The following is an 18,446-nucleotide window of genomic DNA, read 5'->3' on the forward strand; positions in this document are numbered from 1 at the left end:
AAATGCTGCCTCAGTTCACATCATATTCGTGCATATCTCTGCCAGCCACTGGAAAATGAAGCCAGATTCCAAACCGTTTCTAGAATTTTGAAGTCGTTGTTTCGATATTCTCTGCCTCCCATGGTTATTTTAAGAAGCTCAATTAAAACTCCATGTTGTAGCGACGGATTCGAAAAATAATACACAGTTCTAAGCAGTTTCTGAAAGATCGAACCACGTCATGCCTGCAGCGGAAAAGGCAGCCAGTTGATCCGATTGAGTCAGGGCAGACGATTCACCATTCCGCCATCTTGTTCTATCCCAACGCTGAGCTCAGGTTAATAATGGAGACGCTGACACGAGGACCACTGATCAGCTTGGCTTGACATCCCAAATACAGTTGGTAGTTTAACAAACATTTGAGTTACTGCAGAACAAATTGCTGGACGTCATAAATATGAGTGATTAATTAAGTTCTCTTCCAAAGCCCCTTTGTGATGTGATCAGTTGTTTTGGGAATGAAAATAACATTCCCTGAGCGGGAATCGAACTCGGCCGCGGCGGTGAGAACGTCGAATCATCGCCACTTGACCACCAAGGAGCACATGCAACTAGATCGGAATGACCAGGCAACAGTGTCACTTTCTATTCTGGGAACACTTCAATAGACTCGGTCAATTGGCCTCCCATCTTCGGGTCAGCGTTCCCCAAGGCGATCTTCATGACACATGACAACGCAGAATGGCCCAGCAGAAACTGACAGGAAAGTTCTACGTACACGAGGAAGGCCTCAACCGGGATCTTGGCTTCAAGTCACACGATTCCAACCCCTCGCCATGCTGTTCGGATTTACAATATCTTACTCTCTGCACTCGCATTAGACAATTCACACATCATTATCCTGTGATTATCCTTCCTCCTGACGCGCATTGTCTGTACCTTTCAACACTGGATAAACAGTAAAGACTCACATTCTAACCATTGTTCACAATCCAAATGGAAATTGTTTTCTGATTGTGTCTTGGCCTGACGATGCCGTGATGTGAACGTAACTCCGTTCACCTGGTGGACCTTCAGCTATTTTTGTGAGAATTCTCGTGTTCCCCCGCCAATCCAATGCCGGCAGGTCCACATCAGAGTAGAGTAAAATGTTGCAGAATTGAATGATGGTTGATGAATTGAATGCTGCGAAGGAATCTTTCAAAGGGATATAAAGGGTGACATTTTGGAAAGCGTATTGCTTTGAGAGTTATTATTTTCACTTTCAAATGTTGGCGACATCAAATGTGCAATTTGATTCACGAAAATTGCGATAAACTCCCCGTCGGGGAATTGAACCCCGGTCTCCCGCGTGACAGGCGGGGATACTAACCACTATACTAACGAGGAAGCAATGCTCCCCGGGTGCGAGCACATTGAGCTGAGCTACGCATTATAGATTTGTTGTCGAGGAACGTCAGAACTGTGCCGAGACGTGTTTTCTGTGCCGATTACGGAGTGATATTTAATGGAGCAAACTGCAGCTTTACCCAATTGACTGCGTCTTGTAGATGAGCAGTAAAGAGATTGAAAGGGACGCATGAAAACATCAAGAAGGTGGAGATCGAAAGGAGCGCTTGCATGTTCTTTTTCATTGTGGAGCAAAAATGGCATGTCTGCAAATCTGAACATGTTGGACTGATTCAGCTGCTCTCTCTCAACAGGTCGCGTCAGAGCTGCTGATACGTTCCAGCACTTTTGTTTGTTCTTTCTGATTTCAGCATCTGCAGTATTTTGCTTTTATCTAATGGCTGGAAATTCATAATTGTTCCCTCCCAAAACGCTGGAAGTCCAAAGTTGCTGACAGCTGAGATTTTGTTCATGGTGTTCTTTTGGATTGACCGTGGTATAGTTGCAGATTCATTAAAATTATCATTGCCAATCACACGTAATTATGGGAAGAATTTGTTCTGCAGCAACGACCACATCATCAATTGTTTGATATAGATTTTTTTGATCAATGCTGCCTCAGTTCACATCATATTCGTGCACATCTCTGCCAGCCACTGGAAAATGAAGCCAGATTCCAAACCGTTTCTAAAATCTTGAAGTCGTTGTTTAGATATTCTGTGTCTCCCATGATTATTTTAAGGTGCTCAATTAAAACTCCATGGTGTAGCGACGGATTCGAAAAATAATACACAGTTCTAAGCAGTTTCTGAAAGATCGAACCACGTCATGCCTGCAGCGGAAAAGGCAGCCACTTTGTCCGATCGAGTCAGGGCAGACGATTCACCATTTCGCCACCTTGTTCTGTCCCAACGCTGAGCTCAGGTTAATAATGGAGACGCTGACACGAGGATCACTTATCAGCTTGGCTTGACATCCCAAATACAGTTGGTAGTTTAACAAACATTTGAATTATTGCAGAACAAATTGCTGGACGTTTTCAATATGAGTGATTAATTAAGTTCTCTTCCAAAGCCCCTTTGTGATGTGATCAGTTGTTTTGGGAATGAAAATAACATTCCCTGACCGGGAACCGAACCCGGGCCGCGGCGGTGAGAACGCCGAATCCTAACCACTAGACCACCAGGGAGCACGTGCAACCGGGTCGGACTGACCAGCCAACAGTGTCACTTTCTATTCTGGGAACACTTCGACAGACTCGGTCAATCGGCCTCCCATCTTCGGGTCAGCGTTCCCCAAGGCGATCTTCATGACACATGACAACGCAGAATGGCCCTGCAGAAACTGACAGGAAAGTTCTACGTACACGAGGAAGGCCTCAACCGGGATCTTGGCTTCAAGCCACACGATTCCAACCCCTCGCCATGCTGTTCGGATTTACAATATCTTACTCTCTGCACTCGCATTAGACAATTCACACATCATTATCCTGTGATTATCCTTCCTCCTGACGCGCATTGTCTGTACCTTTCAACACTGGATAAACAGTAAAGACTCACATTCTAACCATTGTTCACAATCCAAATGGAAATTGTTTTCTGATTGTGTCTTGGCCTGACGATGCCGTGATGTGAACGTAACTCCGTTCACCTGGTGGACCTTCAGCTATTTTTGTGAGAATTCTCGTGTTCCCCCGCCAATCCAATGCCGGCAGGTCCACATCAGAGTACAGTAAAATGTTGCAGAATTGAATGATGGTGGATGAATTGAATGTTGCGAAGGAATCTTTCAAAGGGATATAAAGGGTGACATTTTGGAAAGCGTATTGCTTTGAGAGTTATTATTTTCACTTTCAAATGTTGGCGACATCAAATGTGCAATTTGATTCACGAAAATTGCGATAAACTCCCCGTCGGGGAATTGAACCCCGGTCTCCCGCGTGACAGGCGGGGATACTAACCACTATACTAACGAGGAAGCAATGCTCCCCGGGTGCGAGCACATTGAGCTGAGCTACGCATTATAGATTTGTTGTCGAGGAACGTCAGAACTGTGCCGAGACGTGTTTTCTGTGCCGATTACGGAGTGATATTTAATGGAGCAAACTGCAGCTTTACCCAATTGACTGCGTCTTGTAGATGAGCAGTAAAGAGATTGAAAGGGACGCATGAAAACATCAAGAAGGTGGAGATCGAAAGGAGCGCTTGCATGTTCTTTTTCATTGTGGAGCAAAGATGGCATGTCTGCAAATCTGAACATGTTGGACTGATTCAGCAGCTCTCTCTCAACAGGTCGCGTCAGAGCTGCTGATATGTTCCAGCACTTTTGTTTGTTCTTTCTGATTTCAGCATCTGCAGTATTTTGCTTTTATCTAATGGCTGGAAATTCATAATTGTTCCCTCCCAAAACGCTGGAAGTCCAAAGTTGCTGACAGCTGAGATTTTGTTCATGGTGTTCTTTTGGATTGACCGTGGTATAGTTGCAGATTCATTAAAATTATCATTGCCAATCACACATAATTATGGGAAGAATTTGTTCTGCAGCAACGACCACATCATCAATTGTTTGATATAGATTTTTTTGATCAATGGTGCCTCAGTTCACATCATATTCGTGCACATCTCTGCCAGCCACTGGAAAATGAAGCCAGATTCCAAACCGTTTCTAAAATCTTGAAGTCGTTGTTTAGATATTCTGTGTCTCCCATGATTATTTTAAGGTGCTCAATTAAAACTCCATGGTGTAGCGACGGATTCGAAAAATAATACACAGTTCTAAGCAGTTTCTGAAAGATCGAACCACGTCATGCCTGCAGCGGAAAAGGCAGCCACTTTGTCCGATCGAGTCAGGGCAGACGATTCACCATTTCGCCACCTTGTTCTGTCCCAACGCTGAGCTCAGGTTAATAATGGAGACGCTGACACGAGGATCACTTATCAGCTTGGCTTGACATCCCAAATACAGTTGGTAGTTTAACAAACATTTGAATTATTGCAGAACAAATTGCTGGACGTTTTCAATATGAGTGATTAATTAAGTTCTCTTCCAAAGCCCCTTTGTGATGTGATCAGTTGTTTTGGGAATGAAAATAACATTCCCTGACCGGGAATCGAACCCGGGCCGCGGCGGTGAGAACGCCGAATCCTAACCACTAGACCACCAGGGAACACGTGCAACCGGATCGGACTGACCAGCCAACAGTGTCACTTTCTATTCTGGGAACACTTCGACAGACTCGGTCAATCGGCCTCCCATCGTCGGGTCAGCGTTCCCCAAGGCGATCTTCATGACACATGACAACGCAGAATGGCCCAGCAGAAACTGACAGGAAAGTTCTACGTACACGAGGAAGGCCTCAACCGGGATCTTGGCTTCAAGCCACACGATTCCAACCCCTCGCCATGCTGTTCGGATTTACAATATCTTACTCTCTGCACTCGCATTAGACAATTCACACATCATTATCCTGTGATTATCCTTCCTCCTGACGCGCATTGTCTGTACCTTTCAACACTGGATAAACAGTAAAGACTCACATTCTAACCATTGTTCACAATCCAAATGGAAATTGTTTTCTGATTGTGTCTTGGCCTGACGATGCCGTGATGTGAACGTAACTCCGTTCACCTGGTGCACCTTCAGCTATTTTTGTGAGAATTCTCGTGTTCCCCCGCCAATCCAATGCCGGCAGGTCCACATCAGAGTAGAGTAAAATGTTGCAGAATTGAATGATGGTGGATGAATTGAATGCTGCGAAGGAATCTTTCAAAGGCATATAAAGGGTGACATTTTGGAAAGCGTATTGCTTTGAGAGTTATTATTTTCACTTTCAAATGTTGGCGACATCAAATGTGCAATTTGATTCACGAAAATTGCGATAAACTCCCCGTCGGGGAATTGAACCCCGGTCTCCCGCGTGACAGGCGGGGATACTAACCACTATACTAACGAGGAAGCAATGCTCCCCGGGTGCGAGCACATTGAGCTGAGCTACGCATTATAGATTTGTTGTCGAGGAACGTCAGAACTGTGCCGAGACGTGTTTTCTGTGCCGATTACGGAGTGCTATTTAATGGAGCAAACTGCAGCTTTACCCAATTGACTGCGTCTTGTAGATGAGCAGTAAAGAGATTGAAAGGGACGCATGAAAACATCAAGAAGGTGGAGATCGAAAGGAGCGCTTGCATGTTCTTTTTCATTGTGGAGCAAAAATGGCATGTCTGCAAATCTGAACATGTTGGACTGATTTAGCTGCTCTCTCTCAACAGGTCGCGTCAGAGCTGCTGATATGTTCCAGCACTTTTGTTTGTTCTTTCTGATTTCAGCATCTGCAGTATTTTGCTTTTATCTAACGGCTGGAAATTCATAATTGTTCCCTCCCAAAACGCTGGAAGTCCAAAGTTGCTGACAGCTGAGATTTTGTTCATGGTGTTCTTTTGGATTGACCGTGGTATAGTTGCAGATTCATTAAAATTATCATTGCCAATCACACATAATTATGGGAAGAATTTGTTCTGCAGCAACGACCACATCATCAATTGTTTGATATAGATTTGTTTGATCAATGCTGCCTCAGTTCACATCATATTCGTGCACATCTCTGCCAGCCACTGGAAAATGAAGCCAGATTCCAAACCGTTTCTAAAATCTTGAAGTCGTTGTTTAGATATTCTGTGTCTCCCATGATTATTTTAAGGTGCTCAATTAAAACTTCATGGTGTAGCGACGGATTCGAAAAATAATACACAGTTCTAAGCAGTTTCTGAAAGATCGAACCACGTCATGCCTGCAGCGGAAAAGGCAGCCACTTTGTCCGATCGAGTCAGGGCAGACGATTCACCATTTCGCCACCTTGTTCTGTCCCAACGCTGAGCTCAGGTTAATAATGGAGACGCTGACACGAGGATCACTTATCAGCTTGGCTTGACATCCCAAATACAGTTGGTAGTTTAACAAACATTTGAATTATTGCAGAACAAATTGCTGGACGTTTTCAATATGAGTGATTAATTAAGTTCTCTTCCAAAGCCCCTTTGTGATGTGATCAGTTGTTTTGGGAATGAAAATAACATTCCCTGACCGGGAATCGAACCCGGGCCGCGGCGATGAGAACGCCGAATCCTAACCACGAGACCACCAGGGAGCACGTGCAACCGGGTCGGACTGACCAGCCAACAGTGTCACTTTCTATTCTGGGAACACTTCGACAGACTCGGTCAATCGGCCTCCCATCTTCGGGTCAGCGTTCCCCAAGGCGATCTTCATGACACATGACAACGCAGAATGGCCCAGCAGAAACTGACAGGAAAGTTCTACGTACACGAGGAAGGCCTCAACCGGGATCTTGGCTTCAAGCCACACGATTCCAACCCCTCGCCATGCTGTTCGGATTTACAATATCTTACTCTCTGCACTCGCATTAGACAATTCACACATCATTATCCTGTGATTATCCTTCCTCCTGACGCGCATTGTCTGTACCTTTCAACACTGGATAAACAGTAAAGACTCACATTCTAACCATTGTTCACAATCCAAATGGAAATTGTTTTCTGATTGTGTCTTGGCCTGACGATGCCGTGATGTGAACGTAACTCCGTTCACCTGGTGGACCTTCAGCTATTTTTGTGAGAATTCTCGTGTTCCCCCGCCAATCCAATGCCGGCAGGTCCACATCAGAGTAGAGTAAAATGTTGCAGAATTGAATGATGGTGGATGAATTGAATGCTGCGAAGGAATCTTTCAAAGGCATATAAAGGGTGACATTTTGGAAAGCGTATTGCTTTGAGAGTTATTATTTTCACTTTCAAATGTTGGCGACATCAAATGTGCAATTTGATTCACGAAAATTGCGATAAACTCCCCGTCGGGGAATTGAACCCCGGTCTCCCGCGTGACAGGCGGGGATACTAACCACTATACTAACGAGGAAGCAATGCTCCCCGGGTGCGAGCACATTGAGCTGAGCTACGCATTATAGATTTGTTGTCGAGGAACGTCAGAACTGTGCCGAGACGTGTTTTCTGTGCCGATTACGGAGTGCTATTTAATGGAGCAAACTGCAGCTTTACCCAATTGACTGCGTCTTGTAGATGAGCAGTAAAGAGATTGAAAGGGACGCATGAAAACATCAAGAAGGTGGAGATCGAAAGGAGCGCTTGCATGTTCTTTTTCATTGTGGAGCAAAGATGGCATGTCTGCAAATCTGAACATGTTGGACTGATTCAGCTGCTCTCTCTCAACAGGTCGCGTCAGAGCTGCTGATATGTTCCAGCACTTTTGTTTGTTCTTTCTGATTTCAGCATCTGCAGTATTTTGCTTTTATCTAATGGCTGGAAATTCATAATTGTTCCCTCCCAAAACGCTGGAAGTCCAAAGTTGCTGACAGCTGAGATTTTGTTCATGGTGTTCTTTTGGATTGACCGTGGTATAGTTGCAGATTCATTAAAATTATCATTGCCAATCACACATAATTATGGGAAGAATTTGTTCTGCAGCAACGACCACATCATCAATTGTTTGATATAGATTTGTTTGATCAATGCTGCCTCAGTTCACATCATATTCGTGCACATCTCTGCCAGCCACTGGAAAATGAAGCCAGATTCCAAACCGTTTCTAAAATCTTGAAGTCGTTGTTTAGATATTCTGTGTCTCCCATGATTATTTTAAGGTGCTCAATTAAAACTCCATGGTGTAGCGACGGATTCGAAAAATAATACACAGTTCTAAGCAGTTTCTGAAAGATCGAACCACGTCATGCCTGCAGCGGAAAAGGCAGCCACTTTGTCCGATCGAGTCAGGGCAGACGATTCACCATTTCGCCACCTTGTTCTGTCCCAACGCTGAGCTCAGGTTAATAATGGAGACGCTGACACGAGGATCACTTATCAGCTTGGCTTGACATCCCAAATACAGTTGGTAGTTTAACAAACATTTGAATTATTGCAGAACAAATTGCTGGACGTTTTCAATATGAGTGATTAATTAAGTTCTCTTCCAAAGCCCCTTTGTGATGTGATCAGTTGTTTTGGGAATGAAAATAACATTCCCTGAGCGGGAATCGAACCCGGGCCGCGGCGGTGAGAACGCCGAATCCTAACCACTAGACCACCAGGGTGCACGTGCAACCGGTTCGGAATGACCAGCCAACAGTGTCACTTTCTATTCTGGGAACACTTCGAAAGACTCGGTCAATCGGCCTCCCATCTTCGGGTCAGCGTTCCCCAAAGCGATCTTCATGACACATGACAACGCAGAATGGCCCAGCAGAAACTGACAGGAAAGTTCTACGTACACGAGGAAGGCCTCAACCGGGATCTTGGCTTCAAGCCACACGATTCCAACCCCTCGCCATGCTGTTCGGATTTACAATATCTTACTCTCTGCACTCGCATTAGACAATTCACACATCATTATCCTGTGATTATCCTTCCTCCTGACGCGCATTGTCTGTACCTTTCAACACTGGATAAACAGTAAAGACTCACATTCTAACCATTGTTCACAATCCAAATGATAATTGTTTTCTGATTGTGTCTTGGCCTGACGATGCCGTGATGTGAACGTAACTCCGTTCACCTGGTGGACCTTCAGCTATTTTTGTGAGAATTCTCGTGTTCCCCCGCCAATCCAATGCCGGCAGGTCCACATCAGAGTAGAGTAAAATGTTGCAGAATTGAATGATGGTGGATGAATTGAATGCTGCGAAGGAATCTTTCAAAGGCATATAAAGGGTGACATTTTGGAAAGCGTATTGCTTTGAGAGTTATTATTTTCACTTTCAAATGTTGGCGACATCAAATGTGCAATTTGATTCACGAAAATTGCGATAAACTCCCCGTCGGGGAATTGAACCCCGGTCTCCCGCGTGACAGGCGGGGATACTAACCACTATACTAACGAGGAAGCAATGCTCCCCGGGTGCGAGCACATTGAGCTGAGCTACGCATTATAGATTTGTTGTCGAGGAACGTCAGAACTGTGCCGAGACGTGTTTTCTGTGCCGATTACGGAGTGCTATTTAATGGAGCAAACTGCAGCTTTACCCAATTGACTGCGTCTTGTAGATGAGCAGTAAAGAGATTGAAAGGGACGCATGAAAACATCAAGAAGGTGGAGATCGAAAGGAGCGCTTGCATGTTCTTTTTCATTGTGGAGCAAAAATGGCATGTCTGCAAATCTGAACATGTTGGACTGATTTAGCTGCTCTCTCTCAACATGTCGCGTCAGAGCTGCTGATATGTTCCAGCACTTTTGTTTGTTCTTTCTGATTTCAGCATCTGCAGTATTTTGCTTTTATCTAACGGCTGGAAATTCATAATTGTTCCCTCCCAAAACGCTGGAAGTCCAAAGTTGCTGACAGCTGAGATTTTGTTCATGGTGTTCTTTTGGATTGACCGTGGTATAGTTGCAGATTCATTAAAATTATCATTGCCAATCACACATAATTATGGGAAGAATTTGTTCTGCAGCAACGACCACATCATCAATTGTTTGATATAGATTTGTTTGATCAATGCTGCCTCAGTTCACATCATATTCGTGCACATCTCTGCCAGCCACTGGAAAATGAAGCCAGATTCCAAACCGTTTCTAAAATCTTGAAGTCGTTGTTTAGATATTCTGTGTCTCCCATGATTATTTTAAGGTGCTCAATTAAAACTCCATGGTGTAGCGACGGATTCGAAAAATAATACACAGTTCTAAGCAGTTTCTGAAAGATCGAACCACGTCATGCCTGCAGCGGAAAAGGCAGCCACTTTGTCCGATCGAGTCAGGGCAGACGATTCACCATTTCGCCACCTTGTTCTGTCCCAACGCTGAGCTCAGGTTAATAATGGAGACGCTGACACGAGGATCACTTATCAGCTTGGCTTGACATCCCAAATACAGTTGGTAGTTTAACAAACATTTGAATTATTGCAGAACAAATTGCTGGACGTTTTCAATATGAGTGATTAATTAAGTTCTCTTCCAAAGCCCCTTTGTGATGTGATCAGTTGTTTTGGGAATGAAAATAACATTCCCTGACCGGGAATCGAACCCGGGCCGCGGCGGTGAGAACGCCGAATCCTAACCACTAGACCACCAGGGTGCACGTGCAACCGGTTCGGAATGACCAGCCAACAGTGTCACTTTCTATTCTGGGAACACTTCGAAAGACTCGGTCAATCGGCCTCCCATCTTCGGGTCAGCGTTCCCCAAAGCGATCTTCATGACACATGACAACGCAGAATGGCCCAGCAGAAACTGACAGGAAAGTTCTACGTACACGAGGAAGGCCTCAACCGGGATCTTGGCTTCAAGCCACACGATTCCAACCCCTCGCCATGCTGTTCGGATTTACAATATCTTACTCTCTGCACTCGCATTAGACAATTCACACATCATTATCCTGTGATTATCCTTCCTCCTGACGCGCATTGTCTGTACCTTTCAACACTGGATAAACAGTAAAGACTCACATTCTAACCATTGTTCACAATCCAAATGATAATTGTTTTCTGATTGTGTCTTGGCCTGACGATGCCGTGATGTGAACGTAACTCCGTTCACCTGGTGGACCTTCAGCTATTTTTGTGAGAATTCTCGTGTTCCCCCGCCAATCCAATGCCGGCAGGTCCACATCAGAGTAGAGTAAAATGTTGCAGAATTGAATGATGGTGGATGAATTGAATGCTGCGAAGGAATCTTTCAAAGGCATATAAAGGGTGACATTTTGGAAAGCGTATTGCTTTGAGAGTTATTATTTTCACTTTCAAATGTTGGCGACATCAAATGTGCAATTTGATTCACGAAAATTGCGATAAACTCCCCGTCGGGGAATTGAACCCCGGTCTCCCGCGTGACAGGCGGGGATACTAACCACTATACTAACGAGGAAGCAATGCTCCCCGGGTGCGAGCACATTGAGCTGAGCTACGCATTATAGATTTGTTGTCGAGGAACGTCAGAACTGTGCCGAGACGTGTTTTCTGTGCCGATTACGGAGTGATATTTAATGGAGCAAACTGCAGCTTTACCCAATTGACTGCGTCTTGTAGATGAGCAGTAAAGAGATTGAAAGGGACGCATGAAAACATCAAGAAGGTGGAGATCGAAAGGAGCGCTTGCATGTTCTTTTTCATTGTGGAGCAAAGATGGCATGTCTGCAAATCTGAACATGTTGGACTGATTCAGCTGCTCTCTCTCAACAGGTCGCGTCAGAGCTGCTGATATGTTCCAGCACTTTTGTTTGTTCTTTCTGATTTCAGCATCTGCAGTATTTTGCTTTTATCTAATGGCTGGAAATTCATAATTGTTCCCTCCCAAAACGCTGGAAGTCCAAAGTTGCTGACAGCTGAGATTTTGTTCATGGTGTTCTTTTGGATTGACCGTGGTATAGTTGCAGATTCATTAAAATTATCATTGCCAATCACACATAATTATGGGAAGAATTTGTTCTGCAGCAACGACCACATCATCAATTGTTTGATATAGATTTGTTTGATCAAGGCTGCCTCAGTTCACATCATATTCGTGCACATCTCTGCCAGCCACTGGAAAATGAAGCCAGATTCCAAACCGTTTCTAAAATCTTGAAGTCGTTGTTTAGATATTCTGTGTCTCCCATGATTATTTTAAGGTGCTCAATTAAAACTCCATGGTGTAGCGACGGATTCGAAAAATAATACACAGTTCTAAGCAGTTTCTGAAAGATCGAACCACGTCATGCCTGCAGCGGAAAAGGCAGCCACTTTGTCCGATCGAGTCAGGGCAGACGATTCACCATTTCGCCACCTTGTTCTGTCCCAACGCTGAGCTCAGGTTAATAATGGAGACGCTGACACGAGGATCACTTATCAGCTTGGCTTGACATCCCAAATACAGTTGGTAGTTTAACAAACATTTGAATTATTGCAGAACAAATTGCTGGACGTTTTCAATATGAGTGATTAATTAAGTTCTCTTCCAAAGCCCCTTTGTGATGTGATCAGTTGTTTTGGGAATGAAAATAACATTCCCTGACCGGGAATCGAACCCGGGCCGCGGCGGTGAGAACGCCGAATCCTAACCACTAGACCACCAGGGAACACGTGCAACCGGATCGGACTGACCAGCCAACAGTGTCACTTTCTATTCTGGGAACACTTCGACAGACTCGGTCAATCGGCCTCCCATCGTCGGGTCAGCGTTCCCCAAGGCGATCTTCATGACACATGACAACGCAGAATGGCCCAGCAGAAACTGACAGGAAAGTTCTACGTACACGAGGAAGGCCTCAACCGGGATCTTGGCTTCAAGCCACACGATTCCAACCCCTCGCCATGCTGTTCGGATTTACAATATCTTACTCTCTGCACTCGCATTAGACAATTCACACATCATTATCCTGTGATTATCCTTCCTCCTGACGCGCATTGTCTGTACCTTTCAACACTGGATAAACAGTAAAGACTCACATTCTAACCATTGTTCACAATCCAAATGGAAATTGTTTTCTGATTGTGTCTTGGCCTGACGATGCCGTGATGTGAACGTAACTCCGTTCACCTGGTGCACCTTCAGCTATTTTTGTGAGAATTCTCGTGTTCCCCCGCCAATCCAATGCCGGCAGGTCCACATCAGAGTAGAGTAAAATGTTGCAGAATTGAATGATGGTGGATGAATTGAATGCTGCGAAGGAATCTTTCAAAGGCATATAAAGGGTGACATTTTGGAAAGCGTATTGCTTTGAGAGTTATTATTTTCACTTTCAAATGTTGGCGACATCAAATGTGCAATTTGATTCACGAAAATTGCGATAAACTCCCCGTCGGGGAATTGAACCCCGGTCTCCCGCGTGACAGGCGGGGATACTAACCACTATACTAACGAGGAAGCAATGCTCCCCGGGTGCGAGCACATTGAGCTGAGCTACGCATTATAGATTTGTTGTCGAGGAACGTCAGAACTGTGCCGAGACGTGTTTTCTGTGCCGATTACGGAGTGCTATTTAATGGAGCAAACTGCAGCTTTACCCAATTGACTGCGTCTTGTAGATGAGCAGTAAAGAGATTGAAAGGGACGCATGAAAACATCAAGAAGGTGGAGATCGAAAGGAGCGCTTGCATGTTCTTTTTCATTGTGGAGCAAAAATGGCATGTCTGCAAATCTGAACATGTTGGACTGATTTAGCTGCTCTCTCTCAACAGGTCGCGTCAGAGCTGCTGATATGTTCCAGCACTTTTGTTTGTTCTTTCTGATTTCAGCATCTGCAGTATTTTGCTTTTATCTAACGGCTGGAAATTCATAATTGTTCCCTCCCAAAACGCTGGAAGTCCAAAGTTGCTGACAGCTGAGATTTTGTTCATGGTGTTCTTTTGGATTGACCGTGGTATAGTTGCAGATTCATTAAAATTATCATTGCCAATCACACATAATTATGGGAAGAATTTGTTCTGCAGCAACGACCACATCATCAATTGTTTGATATAGATTTGTTTGATCAATGCTGCCTCAGTTCACATCATATTCGTGCACATCTCTGCCAGCCACTGGAAAATGAAGCCAGATTCCAAACCGTTTCTAAAATCTTGAAGTCGTTGTTTAGATATTCTGTGTCTCCCATGATTATTTTAAGGTGCTCAATTAAAACTTCATGGTGTAGCGACGGATTCGAAAAATAATACACAGTTCTAAGCAGTTTCTGAAAGATCGAACCACGTCATGCCTGCAGCGGAAAAGGCAGCCACTTTGTCCGATCGAGTCAGGGCAGACGATTCACCATTTCGCCACCTTGTTCTGTCCCAACGCTGAGCTCAGGTTAATAATGGAGACGCTGACACGAGGATCACTTATCAGCTTGGCTTGACATCCCAAATACAGTTGGTAGTTTAACAAACATTTGAATTATTGCAGAACAAATTGCTGGACGTTTTCAATATGAGTGATTAATTAAGTTCTCTTCCAAAGCCCCTTTGTGATGTGATCAGTTGTTTTGGGAATGAAAATAACATTCCCTGACCGGGAATCGAACCCGGGCCGCGGCGATGAGAACGCCGAATCCTAACCACGAGACCACCAGGGAGCACGTGCAACCGGGTCGGACTGACCAGCCAACAGTGTCACTTTCTATTCTGGGAACACTTCGACAGACTCGGTCAATCGGCCTCCCATCTTCGGGTCAGCGTTCCCCAAGGCGATCTTCATGACACATGACAACGCAGAATGGCCCAGCAGAAACTGACAGGAAAGTTCTACGTACACGAGGAAGGCCTCAACCGGGATCTTGGCTTCAAGCCACACGATTCCAACCCCTCGCCATGCTGTTCGGATTTACAATATCTTACTCTCTGCACTCGCATTCGACAATTCACACATCATTATCCTGTGATTATCCTTCCTCCTGACGCGCATTGTCTGTACCTTTCAACACTGGATAAACAGTAAAGACTCACATTCTAACCATTGTTCACAATCCAAATGGAAATTGTTTTCTGATTGTGTCTTGGCCTGACGATGCCGTGATGTGAACGTAACTCCGTTCACCTGGTGGACCTTCAGCTATTTTTGTGAGAATTCTCGTGTTCCCCCGCCAATCCAATGCCGGCAGGTCCACATCAGAGTAGAGTAAAATGTTGCAGAATTGAATGATGGTGGATGAATTGAATGCTGCGAAGGAATCTTTCAAAGGCATATAAAGGGTGACATTTTGGAAAGCGTATTGCTTTGAGAGTTATTATTTTCACTTTCAAATGTTGGCGACATCAAATGTGCAATTTGATTCACGAAAATTGCGATAAACTCCCCGTCGGGGAATTGAACCCCGGTCTCCCGCGTGACAGGCGGGGATACTAACCACTATACTAACGAGGAAGCAATGCTCCCCGGGTGCGAGCACATTGAGCTGAGCTACGCATTATAGATTTGTTGTCGAGGAACGTCAGAACTGTGCCGAGACGTGTTTTCTGTGCCGATTACGGAGTGCTATTTAATGGAGCAAACTGCAGCTTTACCCAATTGACTGCGTCTTGTAGATGAGCAGTAAAGAGATTGAAAGGGACGCATGAAAACATCAAGAAGGTGGAGATCGAAAGGAGCGCTTGCATGTTCTTTTTCATTGTGGAGCAAAAATGGCATGTCTGCAAATCTGAACATGTTGGACTGATTTAGCTGCTCTCTCTCAACAGGTCGCGTCAGAGCTGCTGATATGTTCCAGCACTTTTGTTTGTTCTTTCTGATTTCAGCATCTGCAGTATTTTGCTTTTATCTAATGGCTGGAAATTCATAATTGTTCCCTCCCAAAACGCTGGAAGTCCAAAGTTGCTGACAGCTGAGATTTTGTTCATGGTGTTCTTTTGGATTGACCGTGGTATAGTTGCAGATTCATTAAAATTATCATTGCCAATCACACATAATTATGGGAAGAATTTGTTCTGCAGCAACGACCACATCATCAATTGTTTGATATAGATTTGTTTGATCAATGCTGCCTCAGTTCACATCATATTCGTGCACATCTCTGCCAGCCACTGGAAAATGAAGCCAGATTCCAAACCGTTTCTAAAATCTTGAAGTCGTTGTTTAGATATTCTGTGTCTCCCATGATTATTTTAAGGTGCTCAATTAAAACTTCATGGTGTAGCGACGGATTCGAAAAATAATACACAGTTCTAAGCAGTTTCTGAAAGATCGAACCACGTCATGCCTGCAGCGGAAAAGGCAGCCACTTTGTCCGATCGAGTCAGGGCAGACGATTCACCATTTCGCCACCTTGTTCTGTCCCAACGCTGAGCTCAGGTTAATAATGGAGACGCTGACACGAGGATCACTTATCAGCTTGGCTTGACATCCCAAATACAGTTGGTAGTTTAACAAACATTTGAATTATTGCAGAACAAATTGCTGGACGTTTTCAATATGAGTGATTAATTAAGTTCTCTTCCAAAGCCCCTTTGTGATGTGATCAGTTGTTTTGGGAATGAAAATAACATTCCCTGACCGGGAATCGAACCCGGGCCGCGGCGATGAGAACGCCGAATCCTAACCACTAGACCACCAGGGAGCACGTGCAACCGGGTCGGACTGACCAGCCAACAGTGTCACTTTCTATTCTGGGAACACTTCGACAGACTCGGTCAATCGGCCTCCCATCTTCGGGTCAGCGTTCCCCAAGGCGATCTTCATGACACATGACAACGCAGAATGGCCCAGCAGAAACTGACAGGAAAGTTCTACGTACACGAGGAAGGCCTCAACCGGGATCTTGGCTTCAAGTCACACGATTCCAACCCCTCGCCATGCTGTTCGGATTTACAATATCTTACTCTCTGCACTCGCATTAGACAATTCACACATCATTATCCTGTGATTATCCTTCCTCCTGACGCGCATTGTCTGTACCTTTCAACACTGGATAAACAGTAAAGACTCACATTCTAACCATTGTTCACAATCCAAATGGTAATTGTTTTCTGATTGTGTCTTGGCCTGACGATGCCGTGATGTGAACGTAACTCCGTTCACCTGGTGGACCTTCAGCTATTTTTGTGAGAATTCTCGTGTTCCCCCGCCATCCAATGCCGGCAGGTCCACATCAGAGTAGAGAAAAATGTTGCAGAATTGAATGATGGTGGATGAATTGAATGCTGCGAAGGAATCTTTGAAAGGCATATAAAGAGTGACATTTTGGGAAGCGTATTGCTTTGAGAGTTATTATTTTCACTTTCAAATGTTGGCGGCATCAAATGTGCAATTTGATTCACGAAAATTGCGATAAACTCCCCGTCGGGGAATTGAACCCCGGTCTCCCGCGTGACAGGCGGGGATACTAACCACTATACTAACGAGGAAGCAATGCTCCCCGGGTGCGAGCACATTGAGCTGAGCTACGCATTATAGATTTGTTGTCGAGGAACGTCAGAACTGTGCCGAGACGTGTTTTCTGTGCCGATTACGGAGTGCTATTTAATGGAGCAAACTGCAGCTTTACCCAATTGACTGCGTCTTGTAGATGAGCAGTAAAGAGATTGAAAGGGACGCATGAAAACATCAAGAAGGTGGAGATCGAAAGGAGCGCTTGCATGTTCTTTTTCATTGTGGAGCAAAGATGGCATGTCTGCAAATCTGAACATGTTGGACTGATTCAGCTGCTCTCTCTCAACAGGTCGCGTCAGAGCTGCTGATATGTTCCAGCACTTTTGTTTGTTCTTTCTGATTTCAGCATCTGCAGTATTTTGCTTTTATCTAATGGCTGGAAATTCATAATTGTTCCCTCCCAAAACGCTGGAAGTCCAAAGTTGCTGACAGCTGAGATTTTGTTCATGGTGTTCTTTTGGATTGACCGTGGTATAGTTGCAGATTCATTAAAATTATCATTGCCAATCACACATAATTATGGGAAGAATTTGTTCTGCAGCAACGACCACATCATCAATTGTTTGATATAGATTTGTTTGATCAATGCTGCCTCAGTTCACATCATATTCGTGCACATCTCTGCCAGCCACTGGAAAATGAAGCCAGATTCCAAACCGTTTCTAAAATCTTGAAGTCGTTGTTTAGATATTCTGTGTCTCCCATGATTATTTTAAGGTGCTCAATTAAAACTCCATGGTGTAGCGACGGATTCGAAAAATAATACACAGTTCTAAGCAGTTTCTGAAAGATCGAACCACGTCATGCCTGCAGCGGAAAAGGCAGCCACTTTATCCGATCGAGTCAGGGCAGACGATTCACCATTTCGCCACCTTGTTCTGTCCCAACGCTGAGCTCAGGTGAATAATGGAGACGCTGACACGAGGATCACTTATCAGCTTGGCTTGACATCCCAAATACAGTTGGTAGTTTAACAAACATTTGAATTATTGCAGAACAAATAGCTGGACGTTATAAATATGAGTGATTAATTAAGTTCTCTTCCAAAGCCCCTTTGTGATGTGATCAGTTGTTTTGGGAATGAAAATAACATTCCCTGACAGGGAATCGAACCCGGGCCGCGGCGGTGAGAACCCCGAATCCTAACCACTAGACCACCAGGGAGCACATGCATCCAGCTCGGAATGACCAGCGAACAGTGTCACTTTCTATTCTGGGAACACTTCGACAGACTCGGT

The 18,446-nt window shown here is 44.6% G+C and overlaps 18 non-coding genes across 18 annotated transcripts; all 18 read right to left on the reverse strand.

Annotated features, from left to right (window-relative positions):
• Positions 1-1,296: 1,296 nt before the first annotated feature.
• On the reverse strand, positions 1,297-1,368 carry trnad-guc (transfer RNA aspartic acid (anticodon GUC)). Its single transcript has one exon. It is a non-coding gene; the product is annotated as a tRNA-Asp (tRNA).
• Positions 1,369-2,485: 1,117 nt separating this feature from the next.
• trnae-cuc (transfer RNA glutamic acid (anticodon CUC)) lies at positions 2,486-2,557 on the reverse strand. Its single transcript has one exon. It is a non-coding gene; the product is annotated as a tRNA-Glu (tRNA).
• Positions 2,558-3,273: 716 nt separating this feature from the next.
• On the reverse strand, positions 3,274-3,345 carry trnad-guc (transfer RNA aspartic acid (anticodon GUC)). The gene has a single exon. It is a non-coding gene; the product is annotated as a tRNA-Asp (tRNA).
• A 1,117-nt stretch (positions 3,346-4,462) lies between these two features.
• On the reverse strand, positions 4,463-4,534 carry trnae-cuc (transfer RNA glutamic acid (anticodon CUC)). The gene has a single exon. It is a non-coding gene; the product is annotated as a tRNA-Glu (tRNA).
• A 716-nt stretch (positions 4,535-5,250) lies between these two features.
• trnad-guc (transfer RNA aspartic acid (anticodon GUC)) lies at positions 5,251-5,322 on the reverse strand. Its single transcript has one exon. It is a non-coding gene; the product is annotated as a tRNA-Asp (tRNA).
• A 1,117-nt stretch (positions 5,323-6,439) lies between these two features.
• On the reverse strand, positions 6,440-6,511 carry trnae-cuc (transfer RNA glutamic acid (anticodon CUC)). Its single transcript has one exon. It is a non-coding gene; the product is annotated as a tRNA-Glu (tRNA).
• A 716-nt stretch (positions 6,512-7,227) lies between these two features.
• On the reverse strand, positions 7,228-7,299 carry trnad-guc (transfer RNA aspartic acid (anticodon GUC)). Its single transcript has one exon. It is a non-coding gene; the product is annotated as a tRNA-Asp (tRNA).
• A 1,117-nt stretch (positions 7,300-8,416) lies between these two features.
• Positions 8,417-8,488, reverse strand: trnae-cuc (transfer RNA glutamic acid (anticodon CUC)). The gene has a single exon. It is a non-coding gene; the product is annotated as a tRNA-Glu (tRNA).
• Positions 8,489-9,204: 716 nt separating this feature from the next.
• On the reverse strand, positions 9,205-9,276 carry trnad-guc (transfer RNA aspartic acid (anticodon GUC)). The gene has a single exon. It is a non-coding gene; the product is annotated as a tRNA-Asp (tRNA).
• A 1,117-nt stretch (positions 9,277-10,393) lies between these two features.
• trnae-cuc (transfer RNA glutamic acid (anticodon CUC)) lies at positions 10,394-10,465 on the reverse strand. Its single transcript has one exon. It is a non-coding gene; the product is annotated as a tRNA-Glu (tRNA).
• Positions 10,466-11,181: 716 nt separating this feature from the next.
• trnad-guc (transfer RNA aspartic acid (anticodon GUC)) lies at positions 11,182-11,253 on the reverse strand. The gene has a single exon. It is a non-coding gene; the product is annotated as a tRNA-Asp (tRNA).
• Positions 11,254-12,370: 1,117 nt separating this feature from the next.
• On the reverse strand, positions 12,371-12,442 carry trnae-cuc (transfer RNA glutamic acid (anticodon CUC)). The gene has a single exon. It is a non-coding gene; the product is annotated as a tRNA-Glu (tRNA).
• Positions 12,443-13,158: 716 nt separating this feature from the next.
• Positions 13,159-13,230, reverse strand: trnad-guc (transfer RNA aspartic acid (anticodon GUC)). The gene has a single exon. It is a non-coding gene; the product is annotated as a tRNA-Asp (tRNA).
• A 1,117-nt stretch (positions 13,231-14,347) lies between these two features.
• trnae-cuc (transfer RNA glutamic acid (anticodon CUC)) lies at positions 14,348-14,419 on the reverse strand. The gene has a single exon. It is a non-coding gene; the product is annotated as a tRNA-Glu (tRNA).
• A 716-nt stretch (positions 14,420-15,135) lies between these two features.
• trnad-guc (transfer RNA aspartic acid (anticodon GUC)) lies at positions 15,136-15,207 on the reverse strand. The gene has a single exon. It is a non-coding gene; the product is annotated as a tRNA-Asp (tRNA).
• Positions 15,208-16,324: 1,117 nt separating this feature from the next.
• Positions 16,325-16,396, reverse strand: trnae-cuc (transfer RNA glutamic acid (anticodon CUC)). The gene has a single exon. It is a non-coding gene; the product is annotated as a tRNA-Glu (tRNA).
• Positions 16,397-17,111: 715 nt separating this feature from the next.
• On the reverse strand, positions 17,112-17,183 carry trnad-guc (transfer RNA aspartic acid (anticodon GUC)). Its single transcript has one exon. It is a non-coding gene; the product is annotated as a tRNA-Asp (tRNA).
• Positions 17,184-18,300: 1,117 nt separating this feature from the next.
• On the reverse strand, positions 18,301-18,372 carry trnae-cuc (transfer RNA glutamic acid (anticodon CUC)). Its single transcript has one exon. It is a non-coding gene; the product is annotated as a tRNA-Glu (tRNA).
• Between the last annotated feature and the right edge of the window lie 74 nt (positions 18,373-18,446).

The sequence above is a fragment of the Mustelus asterias genome, chromosome 8 (assembly GCF_964213995.1).
Source record: "Mustelus asterias chromosome 8, sMusAst1.hap1.1, whole genome shotgun sequence".
In the NCBI taxonomy this organism is placed as follows: Eukaryota; Metazoa; Chordata; class Chondrichthyes; order Carcharhiniformes; family Triakidae; genus Mustelus; species Mustelus asterias.